Raw genomic sequence first — 22,758 nt, forward strand, 5'->3', positions numbered from 1 at the left:
GAGTGAAGAGTCAGCTACAGTTTGGGAACAAACGCAAAACATGAATTTAGCTTAGCCTTGCATAGGCATACGGATGTTGAACCCAGACCAAACATGGAGATGATCCCTTTTTGTCCAAGGAGTTATTTAGAACAAAAAATAACAAACAATAAAAAACGTGTGGGGAGGGACACTTAGAGCAAAGGAAACTGAGCAGAGGAAAAGAATGTCTGTCGGCCCCTTTCAGCTGCTGTACATCAGAAGGGATGTGGAAGTACATAATCCTGCAGGAAGCAATTGCAACTGAGCGCATGGAGTACATGAAGAAATGAATCCATTACGTAGGAGTTTGCAGATGTGCTGTGTGACTAGGTTTAGCCTTCACATTGCATTCTTCTTGGGCAGGTGGGATTTTTAGGAAGCCTAAATAATAGGTGTAATGCAAATACAGCTGTGGAAATTCCAGGCATGACAGAATACAAGCCAGGGAGTAACAGAGGAATTCAAAACATAAGGTCTGATTTGCTCTAGAGCCATTACCATGCTGATGGATGGAAAGAAAGAGAAATTAATTTGCTTAGTCCTTCATAGTCTCAAATCCCACAGTTGGGAATGTGTTTTCAGAAATGCAGTCCTCATCCCTTTCAGAAACTTAAAGATGGGAGGGTGTCTTTCAGAGAAGATTATCACCTGCACAACATCTGTTTGCCAAAACAAGAGCTAAGCTCTTAAAACCTCTTGGCCCGGTCTTTGAGAGAATACAGACCAAAGACTTTAACTTGTATTAGAAGAAAAGTATATGTTTTAAGGAATACGCAAATCCCCACAATTTAGCTTTAAAATCACCGATCACACAACTTGAACATCATTACTCCAACAGTTAGTTAACCACAGGGTTAAATGTTTGTATCCGATTTCCAGTCCAGATTTCAATTTCTAACTACTGGATTTTGTTATTTCCTAGGGTCAAGCTCAAAGCTGTCAATTGTCAATGTTTTCGTATCCCTTAGAGGTAATTATAGCCTATGAGGAAGTTGCTCATTTATCTTTGCTTTGATGAGACAAATACAGACAGTTTCTGGAGCCTCCATGTATAATGTGCATTTTTCCGGCTCATTTAACCATGTGTGTTTTCTTCAAACATTCTCCAACCTCACAATACTTCGGAAGTACGAAGTCTAGAATAGGACTCTGTATTACAGAGGTGTTCCAGACAAGTCCACGTGTGGGGCTGGTGGTGTCTTACATATATAGAGGTACTGTCATAAAGACAAGGAAACTATTCACAAAAACTATCAAATGTACTTTTATCCAGAAGAGCTATTTAGCTCCATTGGAAGAATATGGCACAAACATCTGCGAAAGAACTGGGTGAACAGTCTGATTTTATGTACTGCTACTTTAAATTGAAATAATTGCTTCTGGCAAGATTCCAGTTCAACTCTTTCAAATTATCAGAGGGAGATTTTGAAGGAGAAATGTTTGAGATTCAGGATAAAAAAATCCAACAGCTTCAGGTCAGTAGCAAGAGCACAGTTCCCCTCCACAGTCTCTCCTTTACAATTTCAGGTGCCATGCACCTTTCTCCTCAAGAAAAGGAGGAGGTAATAAAAGCACATTAAACCTGTTCCTGGTAAATAACACTCCTTTTGAATAGAAGCAATGTCTTATAAATTCCTAAAAGAAGCCTTACATAGTACATTATGTGACAACTAAAATCTGCCCGTGACTGTTGCTGCTGCTATCTAGTGGTGTATGGGGAAAGTAAGGCTTAAAGAGAACTTTGCAAAGATGATATTCAGCATAAGCATGCTTTGACATGCGATTCACATCTGGATCAGCCACAATATGTCAGAAGTTACTGAAGGATCGGGAACTGTGTTAAGTCATGACCTGCCACTCCCTGCTTCTTTTTTGCAGATGAGACCATCTAGGTATAGACTAGGAAGGCATTTCAGCTTCAGTTCTTATCTAAAGCTCTTGATACACTTTTTAACGGCAAGATAAAAATGCCTTGCACAAAGTGATTATTTTCTGTCAGATCTGGGAATTAGTGCTAAATTCGGATGCACACCGTAAATAACTGCTTCCATTTAATGATGCTGAGCATGTTAGACTATGTCACTCATTCCTTAGAAATGAAGAGGAGATGTGATTTGAAATGACAAGCTGCGGGTGTCTAATCAATAATCCCATTATGTGTCAAGCAAACGAAATTTGATTATCACGTAACAGCTACAATCCTCCTCAGTGAAGTTGCAACTCAGTTACCATTCAAACTCCCAGTCTCAAATCCAGCAGGTGAAACTTGTGGGAGATTGTTTAGCTTCCAATTTCGGAAGTATCTAGAGGATTTGTGAGACTGCAGTCCCATAACTGCTGCAAACCACAGGAGATTCTACCCTCTGGTGGAAAAGTGGCAAAAATGCTGGTGTTTTCATCTGTTAAACAGACCTAGCTTCCCACCATTCCTTGAGGCATCACTTCTTCCCCAGGCCCCTCACTGGTTTCTTGCATCTCTAAGCCCTTTAAAATTAAAGTAGTTCCAGAGCTTGACTAGATTCTTCACTTGTCCTGTAAAAACATTAGGAAATTTCAGCCCTTCTAGTTTGGCTCTTCTCAGCTCTATATAGCATAGTTCATCTCATAGACTGCTCCTTTTCGTTGATCTGCCCACAAAGGCTCATATTCTGCCTTGCTCTTCAACTTTGTAACATAACTAAGGAATCTAGACAGGAGTAAGCTGTAAATCAAAAGATACTGTGAGATCCAACAGTGTATTTCTACAAAGGGTCTGCAAGACTTCATGACATCAGTCAAGACAATTATTTCCTCAGTATGCTCTCCACATTCACAAAAATATCAGTTCAAAGCTGTGTTCTGCTTACTCAATATCTACATATATGATAATGACACTGGGTGCATTTGGTAGGCGTAGATTTAGCAGTTGTGTCATCACCACTGTGAAGGTGGTGATACATATATAGGTACAGTGACATGGATGTGCTGGAGTTAGTCCAGACAAGGGCCACAAAGATGATCCAAGGGCTGGAGCACTTCTACAAAGACAGGCTGAGAGAGTTTGGGTTGTTCAGCCTGGAGAAGGTTCCAGGGAGACTTTAGAGCATCTTCCCACTACCTATAAGGGGACTACAAGAAATCTGGAGAGGGACTTTTTACAAGGGAAAGTAGTAACAGGGCATGTGGTAATTTGGGCTTTAAACTGGAACAAGGTAGATTTAGATTAGATATTGGGAAGAAGTCCTTCACTGGGAGTGTGGTAAGACACTGGCACAGGTTGCACAGAAAAGCTATGGCTGCCCCATACCAGCTGGATGGGGGTGTGGGAGCAACCTGGTCTAGTGGAAGGTGTTCCTGCCCATGACAGGGGTGGCATCATCAGCAGAGTGGCAGACTTGGCGATCTGCTATCCCATACACATATCCCCAACAAGGACTACAAGGTTACAAAGAACGTATCCAACCCCAGGCAGTGCAACTGTCATGACACACCGAGTTTGTGCAAGACACGCTCAAGGAAGTCTGTGGCTTTCCACTGCATGAGAGATGTGCTATTGTTGAAAGTTTCCAAAGATCTTTAAGGTCCCTTCTAATCCAAGCCATTCTATGATGATTTGATGATGATTATGATTCCATCTGAGTCAGTACAAAACCAGATTTTGCTGCAAGCTACCATTTGTGGTGAATCTGTATCAAAAATAATGATAAAAATTGTACTAAACAGTGTGTCTATAGCTATCTCTAGGCCAGTTTCAATAGACACATGGTCTTTTTGGAAGTGATGCCAGAATTATTTTTCTCCTTTTCTGTAGTGGCAACACAATGAGAGGTTTGTGAAGATGAAGAGATAAAATGGACTCATTTAGATTTCAGAAATGCCAGCTGGAAGTGTTTCCAGTCTGATTAGCAGCAGCACTGTTTACAACCCTGAGATTAAGTTTTCTTATGCCTTATGTAAAGCATTAAAAAGGTTCTAACATTTATTTACCAAGTTAATATTCTAAATAAAACTGAAAGTTCTAGCCCAAGATAAGGAATCATTTATTGAATCAGACTGAAGATTTTTAAGAGGTGATGACTCACTGTACTTTGGGATATAATAAATCAATGCCTTTTCAGTCATAGTTAATGAAAGAAATGCTTACAGACAGTTCTGTAAAGCATTTGCCTTGGATCACTATATCGTGGAGATATAGCCAGATTTCACTTGTTAACCACACACAGGACAAGGTTTTTAGGGAGTTCCAGTCCCAGTTAGGTACAACAGAAAAGTCCTAAAGCATCCAACAGCCAGCAGCTTCTCTGTCACCTTTGCAAAAGCCACACTGCTGCCACCATTACTGCTGCATATAGCTGAAATGGGAACCTCTGGCATGTTGTAGAGGCATGCAGCCAGACAACAGGAAGGACACAGCCATGCTCCCCTTCTTCAGAGCCTTCACGCACAAATCCTAGAGTTGCAGGTCTCTCATCTTAACTTGCTGAGCTCTCTCATGGTTTCAGCATAGCCAGCAGACAGGGGCAGTCTGTAGAAGCAACAGATAAGTGGCAGGGCCTTAGATAAAATTTCCCTGTGACTTGCAGTGTATTTTCTTCCTGCTGCCATTTGGTTTTTTTGAAGTTCTGCTACCTCTCAGCAAAGATCTCAGGAACTTTTTTCCTTTACCCAAATGGTCATAAGGCCTGAGATTATTTCAGCTCCTGAAGGAAACAGATGCCCTCAGGAAAGCAGGCAGTTCACTAGTTTTCTGACTGTGGGAGGTGAGAATGCTTTTATAATGAGAGGTACACAGAAGGGGCAGGATGTGTTTGTTACTTAATTCCACAGCTTGCCTCATAACCCTAGTTGAATTCTGAGCATGTCTCCTTTATCCCTTGTCTTCTTTCTCTTCCCTAACAACCTGGTTATAACAATCATAGTTAAAACCTAGAAGACCTGAGCAGGATTACAATGTTGTTATTCCAGTTTGGTGACATTGGCCAGAACGCGGTTTGGTATGAGACAGGTAAGAGCTTAAGGAGCTAAACTTGTGTTGTGCACAATCCAAAGTGCATCAGCCCTGCAATGCTTTTTACAAACAAACACAGGCTCTGACTTTAAAAAGCCTATGTACACTGCACATCCCAAGCAGCAGCTTTCAGGCCATTGTACTCGTTTCCTCTGCTAAGTATAGAAAAGTGGGCAAGACCAGACTGCTGTGAAGCAGACAAGTTTTCCTATCAACATCAGTAGGAATCCAGCCTTTAAGCATCTTATTGCTTCTCTCTTCTTTCTTGTGCAGCAACTGCAAGTACCAATAGCATTTTAATTTGAATTGGAATACTTAAAACTGTGATTTTTCAAGGACTGCTAACAACACCTACTTATCCTAAGCAATGGCTCCCTATGATGTGCATGTTTATTAATTGAAATTTCTCTTAATGTTCCTAGAAATGTTTCCTGATTGAAGTTTTCCTCAGAGCCAGGGGGAGTTTTCTAAGGAATCAAAAGGAACAAAAGCTGCATTTTCCTCATGCCGTGTTCTAGAGTCTAGCAAAGCACCTTCCAGCTTGGAGTATTTGAGCAAGCCCATTGAGACTAATAGGATTATTTCAAGCTGGTAAGGCTTCTGTATCTTGCTGAACCTTAAATGAGATGTGAAATGATTGAAAAGTCTCCAGAGAAAGCATGGGTTGATCAGGTGGAACTTAAGGAGCAGTCAGAACACAAAGTCCAGCCTGTATGGTAGGATCACATGAAGGAGGCATGTCACCCTCAGAGGAAGGCACGCTAGAAAGAACATGCATGTCAGCATGCAGGGTCACATCCCATGTAAGGGGATGGCTCTTTTTTTGAACCATGTAAAGTGCCTTCCAGAGAAAAGACAGCTCAGATGAATCTTCCATGCCATGCAACATAAAAAGCCTGTGAAATCTCTTTCACACCAGCTGCCCCATCTTCCATTCCATTCTCCTCATGTTGTTTTTTTTTCCAGTCTTCCCCTGTAAGGCACTTTTCCAGTTAAACTGTCCAAAACCACTGGAGAAACTCTCCAGAACAACTAAAATTGCAGATTTATAACATGCTTACCTCATACCAGCTAATCATAAAGAGCTGCTGTTCTTAAATAAAAGGAAGCCTGGAGCAACACAAGCACTAAGGCTCAGGCCCTGCAGTGCTACTCCCTGAGCTCTGATCCTGCCAACACTTCCTGCTATGCCTCAGCAAAAGCAGATGCACCTGTGAAGTCTTTGGTAAATGTCCTGGGACTAAAGAAGTTTTGTTGATGATTCATTAACACATTTCTCTTAAGTCAAGCCAAGAGCACAAGAAGTACTGTCCCTCAGACTGAGGTTCTCTGCACCCCCAGTGATCAGTATAAGGTCTGACATCACTCCCCATTCTGGTTTTCCAGAAAAAAGAAATCCCATATAGTGAACTTCTCATTCTATCTTTAGCATTTTCTCTATGCTCAGCTCTGCCAAGAAGGTGTTGGCAACCTAAATATCCAGCAGGACAATTAGCTAACTGGTGATATCCTTCTTAATTTAAGAATTCTATGCTTTTTTATGTAAATTCTAGTACTTTCAAGTGGGAATTAAAGCATCTTCTCAGACATTTTCATAAAGAGCAATGCGGGTATAAGAGTTACACACCATTTTATTCAGTACACTTAGGAAACATAATCTGATTCACTTAGCTTTGCCTTATCAACTTAAATAGGTTCTCATGTACCAGGTGTTGTCAGTATTTGAATACTGAAATTTCAAACTGTATACATTATCAATGCTTCTAGGAGCAGACCTAGCATTTCATAAAACAGAAGGAATAAGATTTGAAGGGAGTGGCACACTTGTTTTTAACAGTAATGAAAAACTGTATCAAGGAATCTAAAGCAGGTTACTGCTTCACTGAGTAAGAGAAGTAGCAAGCTAAGCTACATAGGTCACTATCCCAAATCATACTTCAACAGCCAAACATTTTGTAGAAAATGTTTTGTAGAAATTTTGTAGAAAATGTTTGGATGTTGTAGTTACAGATAAAATATACAGTACTCAAAAGCATAAATGAAACCTCCCCAACAAAACTTTCAATTGGGTTACGCTGGCTAAATCCCACATCTACTAAGTTTAACTTATGACAGGTGGAATTTCTCTCCAGTGGAAGAGAAAATTTCTCAGGAGTGGGCATCAGGCTTGCCATTGTACCAATGGAAAGAAGCTGGTGACTCTTGCTAGCACTTTTTGAAATTCTTAAGAGAAACTGGAGTGATTAGTTTCTCTTGGAGCTCAAGGAAAGCACATGTCCTCCATGATAACATTTCTAATGACAGGCAACCCGGTATTAGAACTCCACGTAGCAATATCACCTTTACTTTGCTTTTCTATGCAAAGATGTGTATCTCTTGTATCTCTCCTAAAAGATGCACCTTCTGCCTCCATGTTTAGTATTTCCAACTTTATTTTAGGATATCCAAGAAGTCCCGGTGAATTATTTTGAGAAATAAATGGCTGTACTCCATAGTTGGTTTCAGTGCAGTGTACAGTATATTTAATCCCATAATCTACACTTTTACTGGTAAGAAATGTTAAAGCCAAAGGCCAAGCCTCCTGTGAGTGAATCCCTTTAATATCTTTCAGCAGTGTTACGTAGTATTGGAATAATTTGGTGTTTGTGGAAGTTGCATGGAAAAAAGCCCACCCAAACAAGCTGTCCAGTGAGCAGTGAAACCATTGAAGGTGGGCATCCTGTACCTATAGGATGCATGTCCCATGATACTATACTTGTACCTTCCCCAGACCTCTTTTACTCTTGGACAGTCTTGCCTGGAAGCAGCTATGTGGCCAATCTAAAGCAAAACTCATGCAGATTATACTGTCCAGTACATGGAACCCAGACCCTGATCTAGCTATTCCTTAACAATTTCTCAGGGCTATATTTGGTGCCCTGCCCTTAGCAAGGGCACTAATCTGCACAGCTCACCTCTTCCAGCCACCAATTCTCATTAATCACATAGGAGCACAATGACTTTAAGTATCTCCTTTTCCAACTGGATTAGGAGATTTTAAAATTATTGAAGAATTGCCTTACCATGTAATTACCTGAGTCTCTCCCCTAGAAAAATTCCCCTGGAAGCTTTAAAAAAATCAGGACTAAAGAACAACCATCTCCTCCTTCAAAACAACCTATCCGCCCTTTTCCATCTATTAATAGATACACAAATGTACAAGCACGCACACATTAACTTCTAGTGGAATTTTTATTCTTCAGTCATACCTTTTCATTGCTGTTACAATATGAAACCTTCAATTTTTTTACGACTTAGAACACAGAAACTTTGAAAGTGAAAAACTATTTGCCTTTCCAGAGCAGCAAAATATATTGGAAGTGAGCAACAGGAAAAATAAGTCATGCACCTTGCAAATGATAACTGTCAGTTTTCTCTTATGGAAAACTAAAAGAAGTCCGAACAGAGTCAGTCAAGCAAGAAGATTTGTTGATTACAAGATTGCTTTTTTTTCAATTGGATTTAGGATTGGGGGAATAAAGTCCTGAGAGAGTGGGATGGGATAAAACTGATGACACTAAAACAGAAACAGAAAAAAAAAAAGAAAGGTAGGTGCATTGGCAGAGCAAATAAGATATGGAATAATTAAGTGAGAGAAAAATTAAAGAGAGACAGCTAGTCTGTGACAGAGATCCAGTCTTGGACACCACCTTGGAAGGATTAGGAAAAAAGGACACCAGAGGAGATGGTCCTCTGCCCCTAGTTCCTTGTCAGGAATCCATACAGGTGTCCCCCCATATTGGCTTTGACCTCCTCACAGGCCGTAAAAAGCCTCCAAAGGGGTATCTTCCACTAATACAGGAATGGAAGATCTGTACAATAGGTTACCTTCACTATCTCAAACCAGTTCCTTCAGTATTTTTTGCCCCTTCACTTTCCATGTGACATTTACTTTCCCTAAGTTAAAATGTGTCACCAAGCATTGCTGCTTCAGGAAACACAGCTGCTCTGTTCAGGTTCCCAGCAGTGCATAGGTCTAAGCCATGAAGAAGGAACAAGAATTTTGTTGCCAGCAACTCAAAATAAGTATCAATAATAAGCCCTACAGGGTAAAATTTTCCAAACCACCTACCTGTTTTAGGAGCTTAAGATCCATTTGTAGAAATCATTGAGGAGTGTAAATTCTACTGAAAAATCCTATTTGACTTCAGAATGTCTTTAAAAATTACTCTTTAATTACAGGTAGCATTTGAAATATGGGTTGTAGACTAGCATGGAAGCATGAGTGGGTATATAATAAAATTTTCCATAGCATCTCACCCATTTCTGTACTTCCATATATCCCTTCAGCTACTTATGTACAACCTTTATTTTTAAATCTTTTCCTCCATACTCCCCACTGGAAGAGGTGGGTCTGAGAATTATATCCCCTTTATCCTTGGAGTCAAATAGAATTTATCTGTACAGCAAACTTACTTAGGTTTGATTTAATTTTTGGGGGACTGTGTACATTGAAAGCAGACGTTTAAGAAACCCAAATAGAATAGTCTGACATGCCCATATATGACAACTGGCTCCTGGTAAAACAGTGTATCAGGTCCTTGCTTGTGCTCATTTGCAAAGATTGAAGAGACAGTGATGAGTTTCCAAAACACAGCATGTGGCTTTAAAGCCATGAAATCTACTCTCCTGCTGTATACTCAGAGTGCTGCAGGCATGCAGGTATGTCAATTATTTTCCCTGAGCAGCTTGTGAAAGAAACTGTAATCCCTGAAATGCTCTGACACTGTCTGTATCTAACACGGTTCTCGCTACAGAGGGGACAGGCATGAATGTACTATACATTACCTGCCTACACATTAGTTTATTTATAGCATAATTGGCAGAGTACAGCTATTGCATGAATAAAAATGAAGCTTATGCAAATCAGTTTCTCCTCCCAAACACAAAGATCTTTTTGCAGCCATTGAGGTATATGCAACACAATAGATTTAGTCAGTTGCGATGATTCACATGAGTTTGCAGGCAACAGGTCCCATCTGGGCATTGAGATGATAATATGGAAGATATTCTGAATGGCATATGCTAGGCCAATGGCAGAGACCCTTGTCCTATACTAAGCACCTGAGAATAAAAAAGCTAGATAAGTACCCAATGCCTACCCTACCCACCTGGGAACTAAGAAACATTTAAAACCTTGCTTACTCTAATGTATCCCCTTCATCTCTCCCTGAAACTTGATCTAAAAAGTTAAAAAAGACCCAAGCATTTTAGCAAAGGTCTATCAATACCTGCCCTATTTTAAAATTGTTTACCTTGCAATCTGAGGGCAAGCTGGTCACATATGTATATTACAATTAATGGCAGGAGTGGACAGGTAGTTAGACACAGCTGTGGGCTTCTCACTCCCTGACAAAGCAGACAAGTTATAGAAGGACAGCAACTACACCCTTAACAGTTTTTTTCAATAAACATAAACCATGCTATCCAGGGCCTGTGATTCTCATGTAGTTTATAAAAAGGATTTAGCTCATGCTTAAGCCTACATCTTTAATGTTGTCCCAAAGGCAAAGGGGTTGGTCACAATCATGAGTTTAATAAACAACAGAGGAAAACCAAAATGCGATGCCAAGATTTTCCGTAGTGTTCATAAAAATGCTCAGTTCTAGTGAATTTTCCTTCTCTTGCTAGAGCTGATAAAACATATAACAATGCACCATCAAAATGAGCAAATCTCCTTCCCTAACCAGTCTGGCATGTACATACAGCTGCACAGACAGATAGTGAGAAGGTTTAGACCCAGCTGGCAGTGTTAGGTCTTTCAGCTCTGTATCTCTATTAGATCATATACAAACAGCATTAGCTCCTAGCTGTGCCAATCCTTCAGGAATGCAATATTTGGATGCAGAAAGATTGGATAAATCTAAGCCTGGACATGGCTGGAGAAATGACAAAGAAAGAGGACATAATCAGGAGCCTGAACAACTTTTAAAGGCTTGCTTTTACTATGTATCATTAGCTATCATGTTTATCTCTTCTTTTACATGTGCCTGATCTACAGATCACTAGAAGCTGCTTTCTGAGCTCATCAATAAAATAAGCACTTCTCCTATGCACACAGGACCAAGACATCACACCCACCCTCAAAGAGATGCAAGAAAATCTGTTCCTTTATTATCTAAGATCAGTTTAAAAACAGAAACTTGTGTGATGCTTCTTTCTTCACACTGCTGGAAACAGCACCTTCCTACAGCAAATGTCCCCAGACCCAGGCCAGGAAAATCATTTGGGAAGAACTGAGTAGCCCTTTTTTGCCTTGGTATTTGAAAACAGGGTATGTAACCCTCAACAGTCTGTGCTCAAAATGCCTTAAATATGAAGCAATACAAGCATAATCTTTCTTCTTTTGGCTTGCTTGCTGTGGCTTCTCACTTAATATAGCAGCCAAAGGAAAGCAGCAGTCCTAGGGACAAGTCCTCCAAGGACTGCTGCTCTCTCAGGGGGACCACTTTGCCCACATGACTGAAGCACATGTGTTACCTAAACAGGCTGACACTAATTCTTCATGCGCTTGCTGTTTTTAGGATAGAGACTTGCTGTAAACCCAAGCATCTTCTTGGCAGTTTGCTAACATCTGTGAAACTCCCTGGTGAAATTGGCTAGGAGGATCATGAGCTTCAACATGCTCAAGCAAAACTAACAGTTCACTTCAGAGCGTTTTCAAACTAAGAATTAAGAGCTAATAAAACAGGCCATCCCCAAATCTAAATCTTTAAAAATTAGCTAAGACGGAGAGAAATAGAGAAGTGTACTCACATAGACCTTCCATCTGAATGGTCACAGAGTGTGATGGAGGAGAGTACAGACACATTGATAATGACCTGTTTTGCATTCAGCCTCAAACTGGAAATACTTAATTTTCTGACATGTTGGATAGAGCTATAAACAAAAGATAAATATGATTTAATAAGAAAATAGTTTTTTCAATATGAGATTTCTTCTAGTCCCAGACTCTGACATCTTCTGTGTAAAGAAAAGCCACAGTCCATACAATCGTACACACATGCTTGCACACATGTTGACACCTAGCACAGAACATGGGAAGCTTGGAAATCCTGATTTCAGGGATGATTTTTGCCTCCTTTAGTACAAGCCAATCAATCTGAGGATGATCAGGGGACTGGAGCACCTCCTGTGTAAGATAGGCTGGGAAAGTTGGGGCTGTTCAGCCTGGAGAAGAGAAGGCTGTGTGGAGACCTCATAGCAGCCTTCCAGTATCTGAAGGGGGCCTATAGGGATGCTGGGGATGGACTTCATTAGGGACTGTAGTGATAGGACAAGGGATAATGGGTTAAAACTTAAAGAGGGGAAGTTTAGATTGGATATAAGGAAGAAGTTCTTTACTGTGAGGGTGGTGAGGCACTGGAATGGGTTTCCCAGGGAAGTTGTGAATCCTCCATCCCTGGCAGTGTTCAAGGCCGGGTTGGACAGAGCCTTGGGTGACATGGTTTAGTGTGAGGTGCCCCTGCCCATTGCAGGGGGGTTGGAACTTGATGATCTTAAGGTCCTTTCCAACCCCAACTATTCTATGATTCTATGAATCTCAAATCTCCACACAGCCAGGACCACAGACCAGATCCAAAAGTATGATTGCTCATCAGACTGCAAAGTATTCCAAGCATCATGGAAACTTCTGTGATTGACTTCCACAGAATTGCTGAACCTGGAGGTGTCAACCACATTGTCAAGAAATGGAGAATGACAGTTTTGCGGATGTTTCGGTGTTTCTAAAACTGAATGCTGTGAGGCTTTGGGAAGGGATTCTCCTAACAAGTTCTAGATCTCATCTCAGAGAGTGTGCTGTGGTGACCAAGCAGTTTGCTTTCAGTTGTCTTCTACTGGCTGTGAAGAGGAGCCTTCTCAGCACAAAAGGCCTAGGAAGACTGACATGGCTTGGACTCAGTTCAAAGACTACAAGAGTACAGAGACTCAGCTGTCTCCTACATAGTCTTTCCAGATTGCAGAAAGGCATGTTCTGCAAACAGCATATGCGAAGCTGCTCATCTGCTGTTAAAGGGATTGTGTAAATAAGCAGTGAGCATCATTTCTCAGAGAAGCTGAGTACTAGAGCGGTGGGGAACTGTAGTGGGAGAGTAACTGTGTTGGGCCAAATTCCTCTTCTTGAATGACTGAGACCATGAATACTTTGTAATTTTCTTTAAATATTAAGTTAAAAAAAAATGAGAACCCAGATGCCTTAATAAATTGTTCTGTGTTCCTTCAACTAAACTGAGAGTAAAAGAGAGACAATGAAGCATCATTGTACTTTGCCATGCAATTGCAAACCAAACAAACAAAATTACTCTTTTGAAAGCCTTATCAACCTTTAAAGTTGTTTAAAGATTTTCATGGCATCTTTATCAAAACAATGTAATCAACAGAAGTTCTTTCTGACCCCAAACTTTGCACAGAGAATTCCTAGTTCCCAGGGAAAAGCCATGTCTGCCAAAAAAAAAAGCAACAGATGTCATCTACATAATGCACTAGGCCTGGTGTCTCTTTTCATTGCTTGCAAAATAGGATGGTCACTTTTTCCTAGGGTAGGCATTTGACAAAATAATTGTCACCAGCAATGTCCTTTATTTGCAGTCTTTAATATGACCAGATGCTACCTCTCATGCATTCCTGAAATATTGCACCCAGGAAGAACTTTCCAGTATGAAATCCCAGCTGGAGTTAATTCACACTGACTCTTGGTCCAAGTTATTTCATGAGTTTTCAGGCTTTTCAGTACAATACTCCATTGGGAATCCAGAACAGTATCTCCTAGGTAAGCAACCAGCTTTACTCAAACTGTTATTGGTCACTGGAACCCTGTGCATGCTGGCAGATAGCTGTATTTTAGGATAGGGAAGTTTCACTTATCATTGACTCCAGCAGGTCACTAGTAGCACAGCTTGATAGCCAAGGTTGAGGAAACAGCAAGACCACTTCAAAGGGGCCAAAAGAAGGGTTTCTAGAGAAATGCAGTGAAAGTGAATCAAAACAGAAGCCCTCAAACCAAACCTCACACTATTTGCAATAAGAACTAGCCCTTTATTCTGTACTGAAAGAATATGTACCAATCTACTGATCTGTAAATATACAGTAGCTTTTCTTAAAAAGAGAAAAAATAATCCTTTGTACTTACATGCTTCTAGCTGATCCCTACTCCTAGGGGATTAAACACATTTCTATCACAGCCACATGGGTTCACAATAAAAGGAATTTAACAATAATTTCACAATTAAGTTTTCCAGGTCAACAGTACAAGCAATCATAAAAGCAAGTGGTGTAAAACTGGAATTATACCCAATAAGCCAGTTATTAATAGGAGTAAACAGCTGTTTACAGCTGAAAAGCTGATTAAAGAGGTCAACAAAGATTCTTGTCCATCTTTCTCTTATTTTCACCTTACCTGAAAAATGCAGCCTTTCCTTCACATTTATACTTGTAAATGTCTTTCCTCATATTATTTGGAAGTTAAAAGACCTTACATGTCTAATATCATTCAAAAGTAGGATTTCTAAAATATATGTGCATATATATGTGTATATTTTCCCACTTAAATGGCAACCTTTGAATTAGCAACTTTCTCCTCTGGTGTAGCAAAATGCTCACAGAACACATTCATCTCTACTGAATCCATATTTAACCTACCAAGCCAAGAATTTTCACAGTAAGACTTGAACATAAACGATCTGAGGGGCTTCAAACATCCCTTATTTCATCTCTAAGCAAGAGGAGGTCTCTGCCTCGTTAGGATGCTGAGGCCTGTTTTGGGAAGCATTAGAAGACCCCTCTCCTAACATTTTGAAATGTCCCTATTGTACTTTTTTTGAGGTTTCATTCAGTTACTTCAAAAACCAAAAATCTTAAACTCTGCTGTGTTTGAAGATATCAACATTTTATACCACTGACCTTTCATTTCCTCCTCTTCTTAGTGAGTATGAAATGCTTCTCAATCAGATTTTAATTTACTTCCAACGTCATCTAGACTAACAGAATTAGGACTGCTGCCTTAAGTTGATATTCAAGCATGGAGCTATTTTAATAAATGTCAACGAGCAAATTAAATATTTGAATTTGGATGTTGGTCTCCAGAAGCAGAAAAGATTTAATGCTCATCTAAGGAAAAACATGATTAATATTCAGGTCAGATCCAACCAGCAAAAGCTGCTGAGTCTTCAGCGTTAACACATTCCTAGTGACTTTTGGAAGCGCTAGTCGTGAGATCTGTTTGCATATAAACATATGTGACAAAACTGACAAGTCAATCGTATATAATTTAAATATCTGCAGATTGCTTCAACATGGTTATCACTGAATTGGTGACATGGATGCTGTTGTTATGGGAGCTGGATATGTTTATGTAATGCAGGGGGCATTTGCTCCACCATGGTCAAAGCATGCACAAGGTTGCTTTGTAGTAGCCAAGTTCTATACTTCATTTGGCTATGACCAAATTCTCTTCAGGATGTTGAAGAAAACAAGACTTGACCTTAGTCTGCCCTTTGCTCCCCAGTATGGGCAGTGGTTTATAATAGGCTGGATATTTCTCCAGTAAATGCCACGTGACATGTTCTATCCAGCAGCTATCTTTGTCTCATGGTATTCCTGGATTACCTGGACCCTTTGACACCTGTCATTGCAGATCTAGGCTAGCTATGTACAGAAGCAGGGCCTGTCTTAGGGTTTCAGGTAGCCCACAGCTTGGTCAGAAGAGGAGCACCATGCTGCCGCAGCAGAATGCAGGTTCCAGGATCAGCTGCACTGGCCTGTGTTATCTGGTCCTCTTATCATGTACAACAATATGACACAGATGTGGGGCAGAAGGGACTAATATTGCCACATTCCAGCCAACATAGCAGAGGGGGTTCAGCAGGACACTGGCAGAGACAGGAATGCAGTCTTGATTTCCTCATTCCTGTCCAGAAGGCCAACATTTATCTAGGCAGAGCACCAGAAACAAAGTTTGGAAAGACATGAGTGGACAAACAGGGGACAGCAGGACACGGAAGGAAAGTATATTTGGGGAGGAGTTCAACACATCATGTTGTGCATACAAACCTCACTAAATGAACAGCCTCTACTACATTCTATTTTCCACCCCACATTAATCAGCAAGCTCCACAAAGTCAAGACAAAGAGATGTACATTTGATCAGATCCTTGATTATCATTGATAGAAGAGTACAAACAAATCACACAACCCTGAGACAAGATAAAACAAGGATGTGATTGGTATTGTAAACAAACAAATAAGAGACGGGTCGCTGCAGATGCAGAATTCCATTTGTGAAAAAGTTAACAAGTAAAAAGAAAGCACTCTCACCTAGAAACCTTCATGACCAAGACACATAAAGACAGTATTTGCATGTTAATAAATTGCAGTGTGAAAGCAAAAACCTAACGATAAAAGCTGAGCACAAGATGAGTACTGCCATCCAGAGTACCTCTGTGCAAGTTAAAGGACTTCACACACCACTACCCCTCACCCTGTGCATCTGTATTAATGGCCTGGGTCCTTACTTTTGATTAGTGCTGCTCCCAAGTAGTCAGTGGGGTGACATTGTGGGAAGTGACTGTGACAGAGAAAAAACACTCGGCAGTGCTGCAGCCACAGACAAGCCCTTAGGAAGTCTACTACTGAGAGAACAAAGACCAAAATAAATCCAAACCATGGCCAACACTTTTAATGAAAGATGAAAGAAAGATCCTCCCAGGAAAAGTGCTGTTCTGAATTCAACCTTGGTTATTAACATGATCTCCTTGAATCTCAGTCCCTGTAATTTACCATTCAAACAGAGAAGATGTATAGAAAGGAGAAGGGAATGCAAGCCTTTGCTTTCCATCCTCAGATAATCCTATCAATGTGTCATTGAACACAGTGCACCAGAAAATTCTAAATTTCCCAATAAAGAGAATATTGTGGTATCTGAGGTCAACCTGTGATCTCTGTTAAGAGACTGTAAATTCAAATACATCAGTGAAGTCAGCTCAGATTTATGAATGCACATTAGACTGTGTGAATCTCTGAACTTAATGCCACTGGAGATAATTTTGTGCATTTAAAAAAAGAAAAAAAAATAAAAAAGATGAGAGAAGCTATGTTATGATCATTTCAACGCTGGTTAATTTGAAAAGAAGCCCTGGAAGGAAGTTTTCAGAGAGAAAACAAAAACAAAACCCAACAAACTATTAAGACAACATTAAAGGAGCTGAGAAACTAAAAACAAAATAAAGAGTTGAACGATGCTCAATTAAGACATATTCTGATACAAGCTTTGTTATGAGCTGTCACTGACAGAAATTATGGTATTGCACCGGTAGAGAAGGCCTTCTGAAAAAGTGGGGAGTGGCAGAGCCAGAAAACAGAGGCAAACGGTTTTATTACTAACTTTAATTCACGGTGCAGAGATTTAATTGAGGTGCAAAGTATAAACAGTGACTCCTACCCTCCCAGGGGAGAACGTCCCAGTGCTTCAACCTCTGAAATAAGAGAAATAAGAGAAACAAACTAAAGACAACAGAAAACTACAAAACAAGATGGGCAAAACATGGGCAATATCTCTGAACCACCTCAAATCTATCCCTTCTGAGCAATGCCACCAAGAGACCCTAACATACTACTTTTCTTCCAGAAATGAAACATATGAAAACTGCACAGAACTATTATGTGGGCAACATTAGGTTGGTTTCTGTGTGGTCTTCATGTCTTTTACTAACTTCTGATGTTACGTGATATGGGTACCAGAGCTTATACATTCATTCATTATTTCCCATGCCAGAAACTAGGAGCTGCCAGGCTGAGATGCCAGGCCCCATGTGTTTAGGGTCCACAAGAGGGAACTACCAAGTTCCCACAGACTGCAGGGTATCTTAATTCCTGCAGTAGTTCCCTGCCCAACTACTGTGGATCTTCTAGCTATAACAATAATTAAGGCAGTATTCCTTATTTAGATACTGCCTACCCATTCATAAAGCAGCAAAAATAACAATCCCCCCTGTATCAATTTGTCTTTAATTGACAGTGTTTAACTTGATCCTAGCACAAAACTACAAGGGATTAGAAGGCTACATGAAAGATATAGTTACGGGGAATCCATAATCCAGCATCCTCCTGGACACTAATAATTTCAAAAGAGAACATCTCAAAGTTTTCTGATTTTGACTAACCAAAACACATTGTAAAACTCTTTCCCATCTATTTAATTTATTTGGCACTGCTTTTAAGACTCCTTGAAATTCATGTATCTTTTCAGATCAACTCAGCTGTATAATAATAGGCCAAACATGTCAGCTGCTGGGAAATCTCATGATGTCCTGTCTATTTTTACTTCTTTTAGTATCCTTACTGATTTAAAACACCATCATTCTTAATAGCATGTTATTCAAATTTTAGTAAGAACAACCCCTTCAGAAGCAAGTATTTGGTAAGATTCTGTCATACCAAATTCAGGTTGATTAAACAGCAATAACTATTCCTTCCAGGACCAAGGTTATAACAAGCAGGTATTTGAAAAGGAGCTCCTTTTATGTTACCAAACAACTATGGATCCCAACTGCTTCTATGTTACCAAAAAACTATGATATATCTACAGTTGATTTATTTTAAAAATTCATAATAGTAAATTTGCATTGAATATTTCCTTGCCAGAGGAAAGCCTCTCTGGGCAGCATGTTTAATACAATTGAGTTTGTTGATTTGTGATTTGTTATTCTCCTTCACTGAGTTTTAAGCTTCTCTACCTGATGATGCATTACATCCCTATGGGCAATGCCCACCAAGTACATAAAGCTGTGATTTGGGTACTTGATAAACATTAGTTTGATCCCAGCATATTTGATTGAAACACCTGCTGCATGAAAATTGCATCTTTTTCTGATGCCAGAAAAAGTTCTGTTTCTGTGGAAGCTGAAGTGGAGCCAACATAAAGACATCCACCTCAGCTTAAGAACAGAATGAGTATAGTTAAAATGATGGCTGTCCATTTTGACTGAGCAGAACAAAAAATTTGTATCTACTTTTTCCTGAGTCTTCTTAGCACTTTACATGTTCCAGGTGCAGCCAGCAACAGACCCATGCAATAGGCTGTAAACACAGTATAAGATAAACCTCTCAGTGCAGGACAACTGCACTAGCCTGAGGGGCTGCTACATATATGGGTCTACCAGCCTTGCTAATGGAGAGTATGCAACCACTTCTGAAGAAGCAGCTGGCAGAAAGAGTTCATACCAGAGTAGGACTCAAGTCTGTAAAAGTCACAAGTCATCTAGAACAAAGGCACAGTAATTTCCCCACTGGCATCCTATCCTATGACTACTAGACCATAAACCTGAGGTAGATCAGACACTATAATGGTAACCTTTCATAAGGCAGAAGGTGCCTCAGACATTAAGATATTTAGAAGATGCCTTCTTCCACTGAATTTCTCAAGTATCATCACCAGTCTGTTAAACCTGTTTATAAGCTGTTGACTGACATAGTTTACTTCAACACATCAACACTCCTTAAAGCATTAGAAGACAACAAACACTTTATAGTAGGACATCATAAGACATAGAACTATTGTCAGTCCTGCCTGAATTTGTTCACCTGAAGAGATAGGAGTAACAACCCAAGCAGGACAGAAAGGAAGAATTTTTTTCATTGGAAAATTTCAAGAAACCAAAGTACTTCACTAACCAAAAATACTTTGGTTTAATCATTTCACTTAGATATAGCTATTGCTTCTTAACCAGCTATACTAATGATCATGTCTGTGCTAAATAAAAACAAAGGACAATTACAGCATCCAAAGGGTTTCATCATGTCTTGGCTCCTTTGAATATTTATTGCCAAGGGAATGTGAATTATTAGTGGTGAAAAAAACAAAACCTTTAAATTCAATGCTTTAAATTTGTACATAATATGCACTGTAAGGTTGTGCTGGTCAAGCTACTATCTACAAATCTTTCCAAAAGCCACCAGTGGCCATTCCATATACCTATTACAGATGGTAGTACTGTTAAGTTTGTTCTCAGTTTTCACGACCTCAGCTTTCTTAAGAAGCTATGGCTGAGCAAAAGGAAACAAGACTTTTGCCTTGTCCTGGTTACCACCTTGTTCTGCTGTATGACCATCCAGCAGGCAGAAATCATTTCTTTGACCAGAGAACCCTGCCTTTAAAGCAGACTGAATGGATCCACTTGTTAAGTGCCACAGGCCAGGACGATATGGCCAGGGAATAGTGGCAGCAGGAGCAGGATGACTGTGATTAGACTGATCTGGGCTACTATGCATTTCCAGCCTAAATATATTCAGCTGGATGAACCTGACTGGGGAAAACAGGGAGAGAGAGTTACCAGATCTGAATGAAAGGAGCAGCTGATAGCCAGCATTTGCATAGCTAAATTCAGGGATGACTCAAAGACATGGAACCCCCTAGGAGTTTGACATGGAAGACATAGAACCCCCTGGGATGCTCCAGAAAACTCCTGAATTGGAATAAATGACCTGCCCTAAAAGGGCTCTGTGGGCAAATCAGAGATTTACTTTCTGAAAATTAATTTACTTCGCCCAACAGTCCTGACATTTATACGGCTGAAGAGGAAAAAAGCAAGGAGATGATGATGGAAGTCAAGGGAAATAAAATACTACAGAGGGGAAAATGGAAGAAGAAGCTAAAATCACAAGCCAGGAAAAAAGGCTCAATACAAAGCCTAACCAGAAGTAGGACAAGTTTTCTTTCCACTCAATATATCCCCAAACCTATTCCAAGGATGAGTCAGTCATGTGTCAGGGGCTCCTGTTGCACATTCTGGTTATCGGTTCCAGAGGACTGTCACCTCTGCAACATGCTGTACACCAACATGGCTTGTGTGATAGCATACACCCTGCACGATGTTGGCCAAGTTTCCCCTACTCCCACCAAATGCCCTAACAACAAGTTATTAAAACCCAGCCTTCCAAACCGTCCCAAGTTAAACAGCCACAAATTAAACAGACACACATCTGTTAGTTAGAGCAATTAGTGTGGGATGCAATCAGCTCAAATTCCTATCCCAGGCTGAGCCAGAGCAGGAATTGAACCCTTATCTCCCTTTCTGTGTAAATTCCCCAGGTCCTGTTTCAGAGTAAAATCCCCTCTTCTCACCCTACCAGAGAGTATCCCCCCACCCCCTCCTCTCCAAACTGGGAAATATTTCCTGAAAACACTTTTGTGACAAAAATTATATGTTTATCAAAAAAGTGTTGTCTGCTTTTTGCTGAGCAGAAATATTCCCAGCAATATCATTTGATCTGTCCAACCAGTAGATTTACCTTACCCTGTCTTCTCATCTATTTCATACTGCTGATTTCTGAAAGTCTCATTGACAGTATTTCCTGCTTCCACATGGTCCGTAAATAGCAAACACAAAATAACCCTTGAATTTAAACATTTCCATCTCCATCAACTATTTATCCTGTGTATCAAACACATCTTTGATTACATTCTCAGTGGGACAATAAAATTATCACCTCTTATTAAAATCTGATGTACACAGGGAGAAAAGTGACAATTGCAAGCATTTCTGTTCAAGAACTGCGATAAACTCATCTGTGACGACTTCCAAATAGAGAAAACAATTTCTGAAGGTGGAAAACAGCTCTGGCCATAGGCTGCTATTAAAAGTGCTGTGAGTTGTACCAAGCTGCATTTTTAAAAGTAGAAGACTACTGCACTGAATGCTGATCTATGCCCGTATTTATTTTTTTTTAAAGAAATTTTGCTCCATCTGGAGCAATAAATTTCTCTTGCCTCAAACATTAAAACTGTCTCTAATCCTACAGACTAAACAACAGGTGGTAGATTATTTTTCAGAATTAGCAGCCAACTGCTAGAGCAATTGTCAGCCCAATTAGTTTGGTTTGAGGTTTGAATTTCATGGTTTACTGGCAGCCTATGTTTCTTACCAGTAGAAAGCAATATCAATCCTTCAAGACATGTGTCCCCATTTCCTCAGTCTCTCCAAAGAGAAGACAACTTCCTAGCTCCCGTTTTAAAGGGAAATACACTTCCTGGCATTAAAACCCTAAATGTAGTAGGATTCCCACTGCAACATATAGGAAGGTTTTTTCAAAGGTGTTCTGAGTTTTCCTAACATTTCTCCTACTGGGCCTCAGAAAGGAATCATCCTTTTACTAAAATGGAATCCATTTAGACCGGCACTCAGTAGAGACAGATAGAATATTATTTTACCTGCCTAGCAAAATAAAAAAAATCTGGAAAAAAAAAATCCCCATATCAATTTGACACTAACACTGAAATTGCAAAACCACAAAACCACACCCTAAATTAAATGCACAGTGTCAGCTCAACTCAGTTTAATACATCATATGTCTTGGTCTAAATTTGATCAGTTATCAAAACAAAAATCACCAAACAGATGCTTTTATATATCTTTAGGCTAGAAGACAGAAGCTTTTCAGTCTGCACATGCTGCTGTGAAAACACATTAAATCTAAAATTCTTTTTTTTTCCTTAATTTTGTTGTCAACATCTTTAAAACAGATCTTTGTCCCCAAACTTTATCTTTCAATAAGATGGCATTTTATGATTAAAAATATTTGAGATCATCCTGAGCAGTTCAGATGCTAAGTGCTTTTGAAAAATTCCAGCACTGACAGATTTAAACCATTATCCCAAAGTTGCATAGCTGTGTATTTTTTGAAACAGCAGGTTTTGTACAAATGGCCACTACAGGTGC

General features: G+C 39.9%; 1 long non-coding RNA gene across 3 annotated transcripts; it reads right to left on the minus strand.

The window, feature by feature from the left end:
• Positions 1–2,059: 2,059 nt before the first annotated feature.
• On the minus strand, positions 2,060–21,411 carry LOC134159984 (uncharacterized). 3 transcript variants are annotated; one of them, XR_009963386.1, is made up of 2 exons: positions 21,337–21,410; positions 2,060–2,384 (listed from the first exon to the last, which is right to left on the minus strand). It is a non-coding gene; the product is annotated as an uncharacterized LOC134159984 (long non-coding RNA). The 3 variants fall into 3 exon arrangements; XR_009963387.1 differs by lacking the exon at positions 2,060–2,384 and adding an exon at positions 9,826–10,111 and having other exon boundaries at positions 21,337–21,411; XR_009963385.1 differs by lacking the exons at positions 2,060–2,384; positions 21,337–21,410 and adding exons at positions 9,826–10,111; positions 11,804–11,920.
• Positions 21,412–22,758: the final 1,347 nt, after the last annotated feature.

The sequence above is a fragment of the Pezoporus occidentalis genome, unplaced genomic scaffold, assembly GCF_034315485.1.
Source record: "Pezoporus occidentalis ecotype Australia unplaced genomic scaffold, CSIRO_AGI_Poc_V1 ctg154, whole genome shotgun sequence".
Taxonomy (NCBI): domain Eukaryota; kingdom Metazoa; phylum Chordata; class Aves; order Psittaciformes; family Psittacidae; genus Pezoporus; species Pezoporus occidentalis.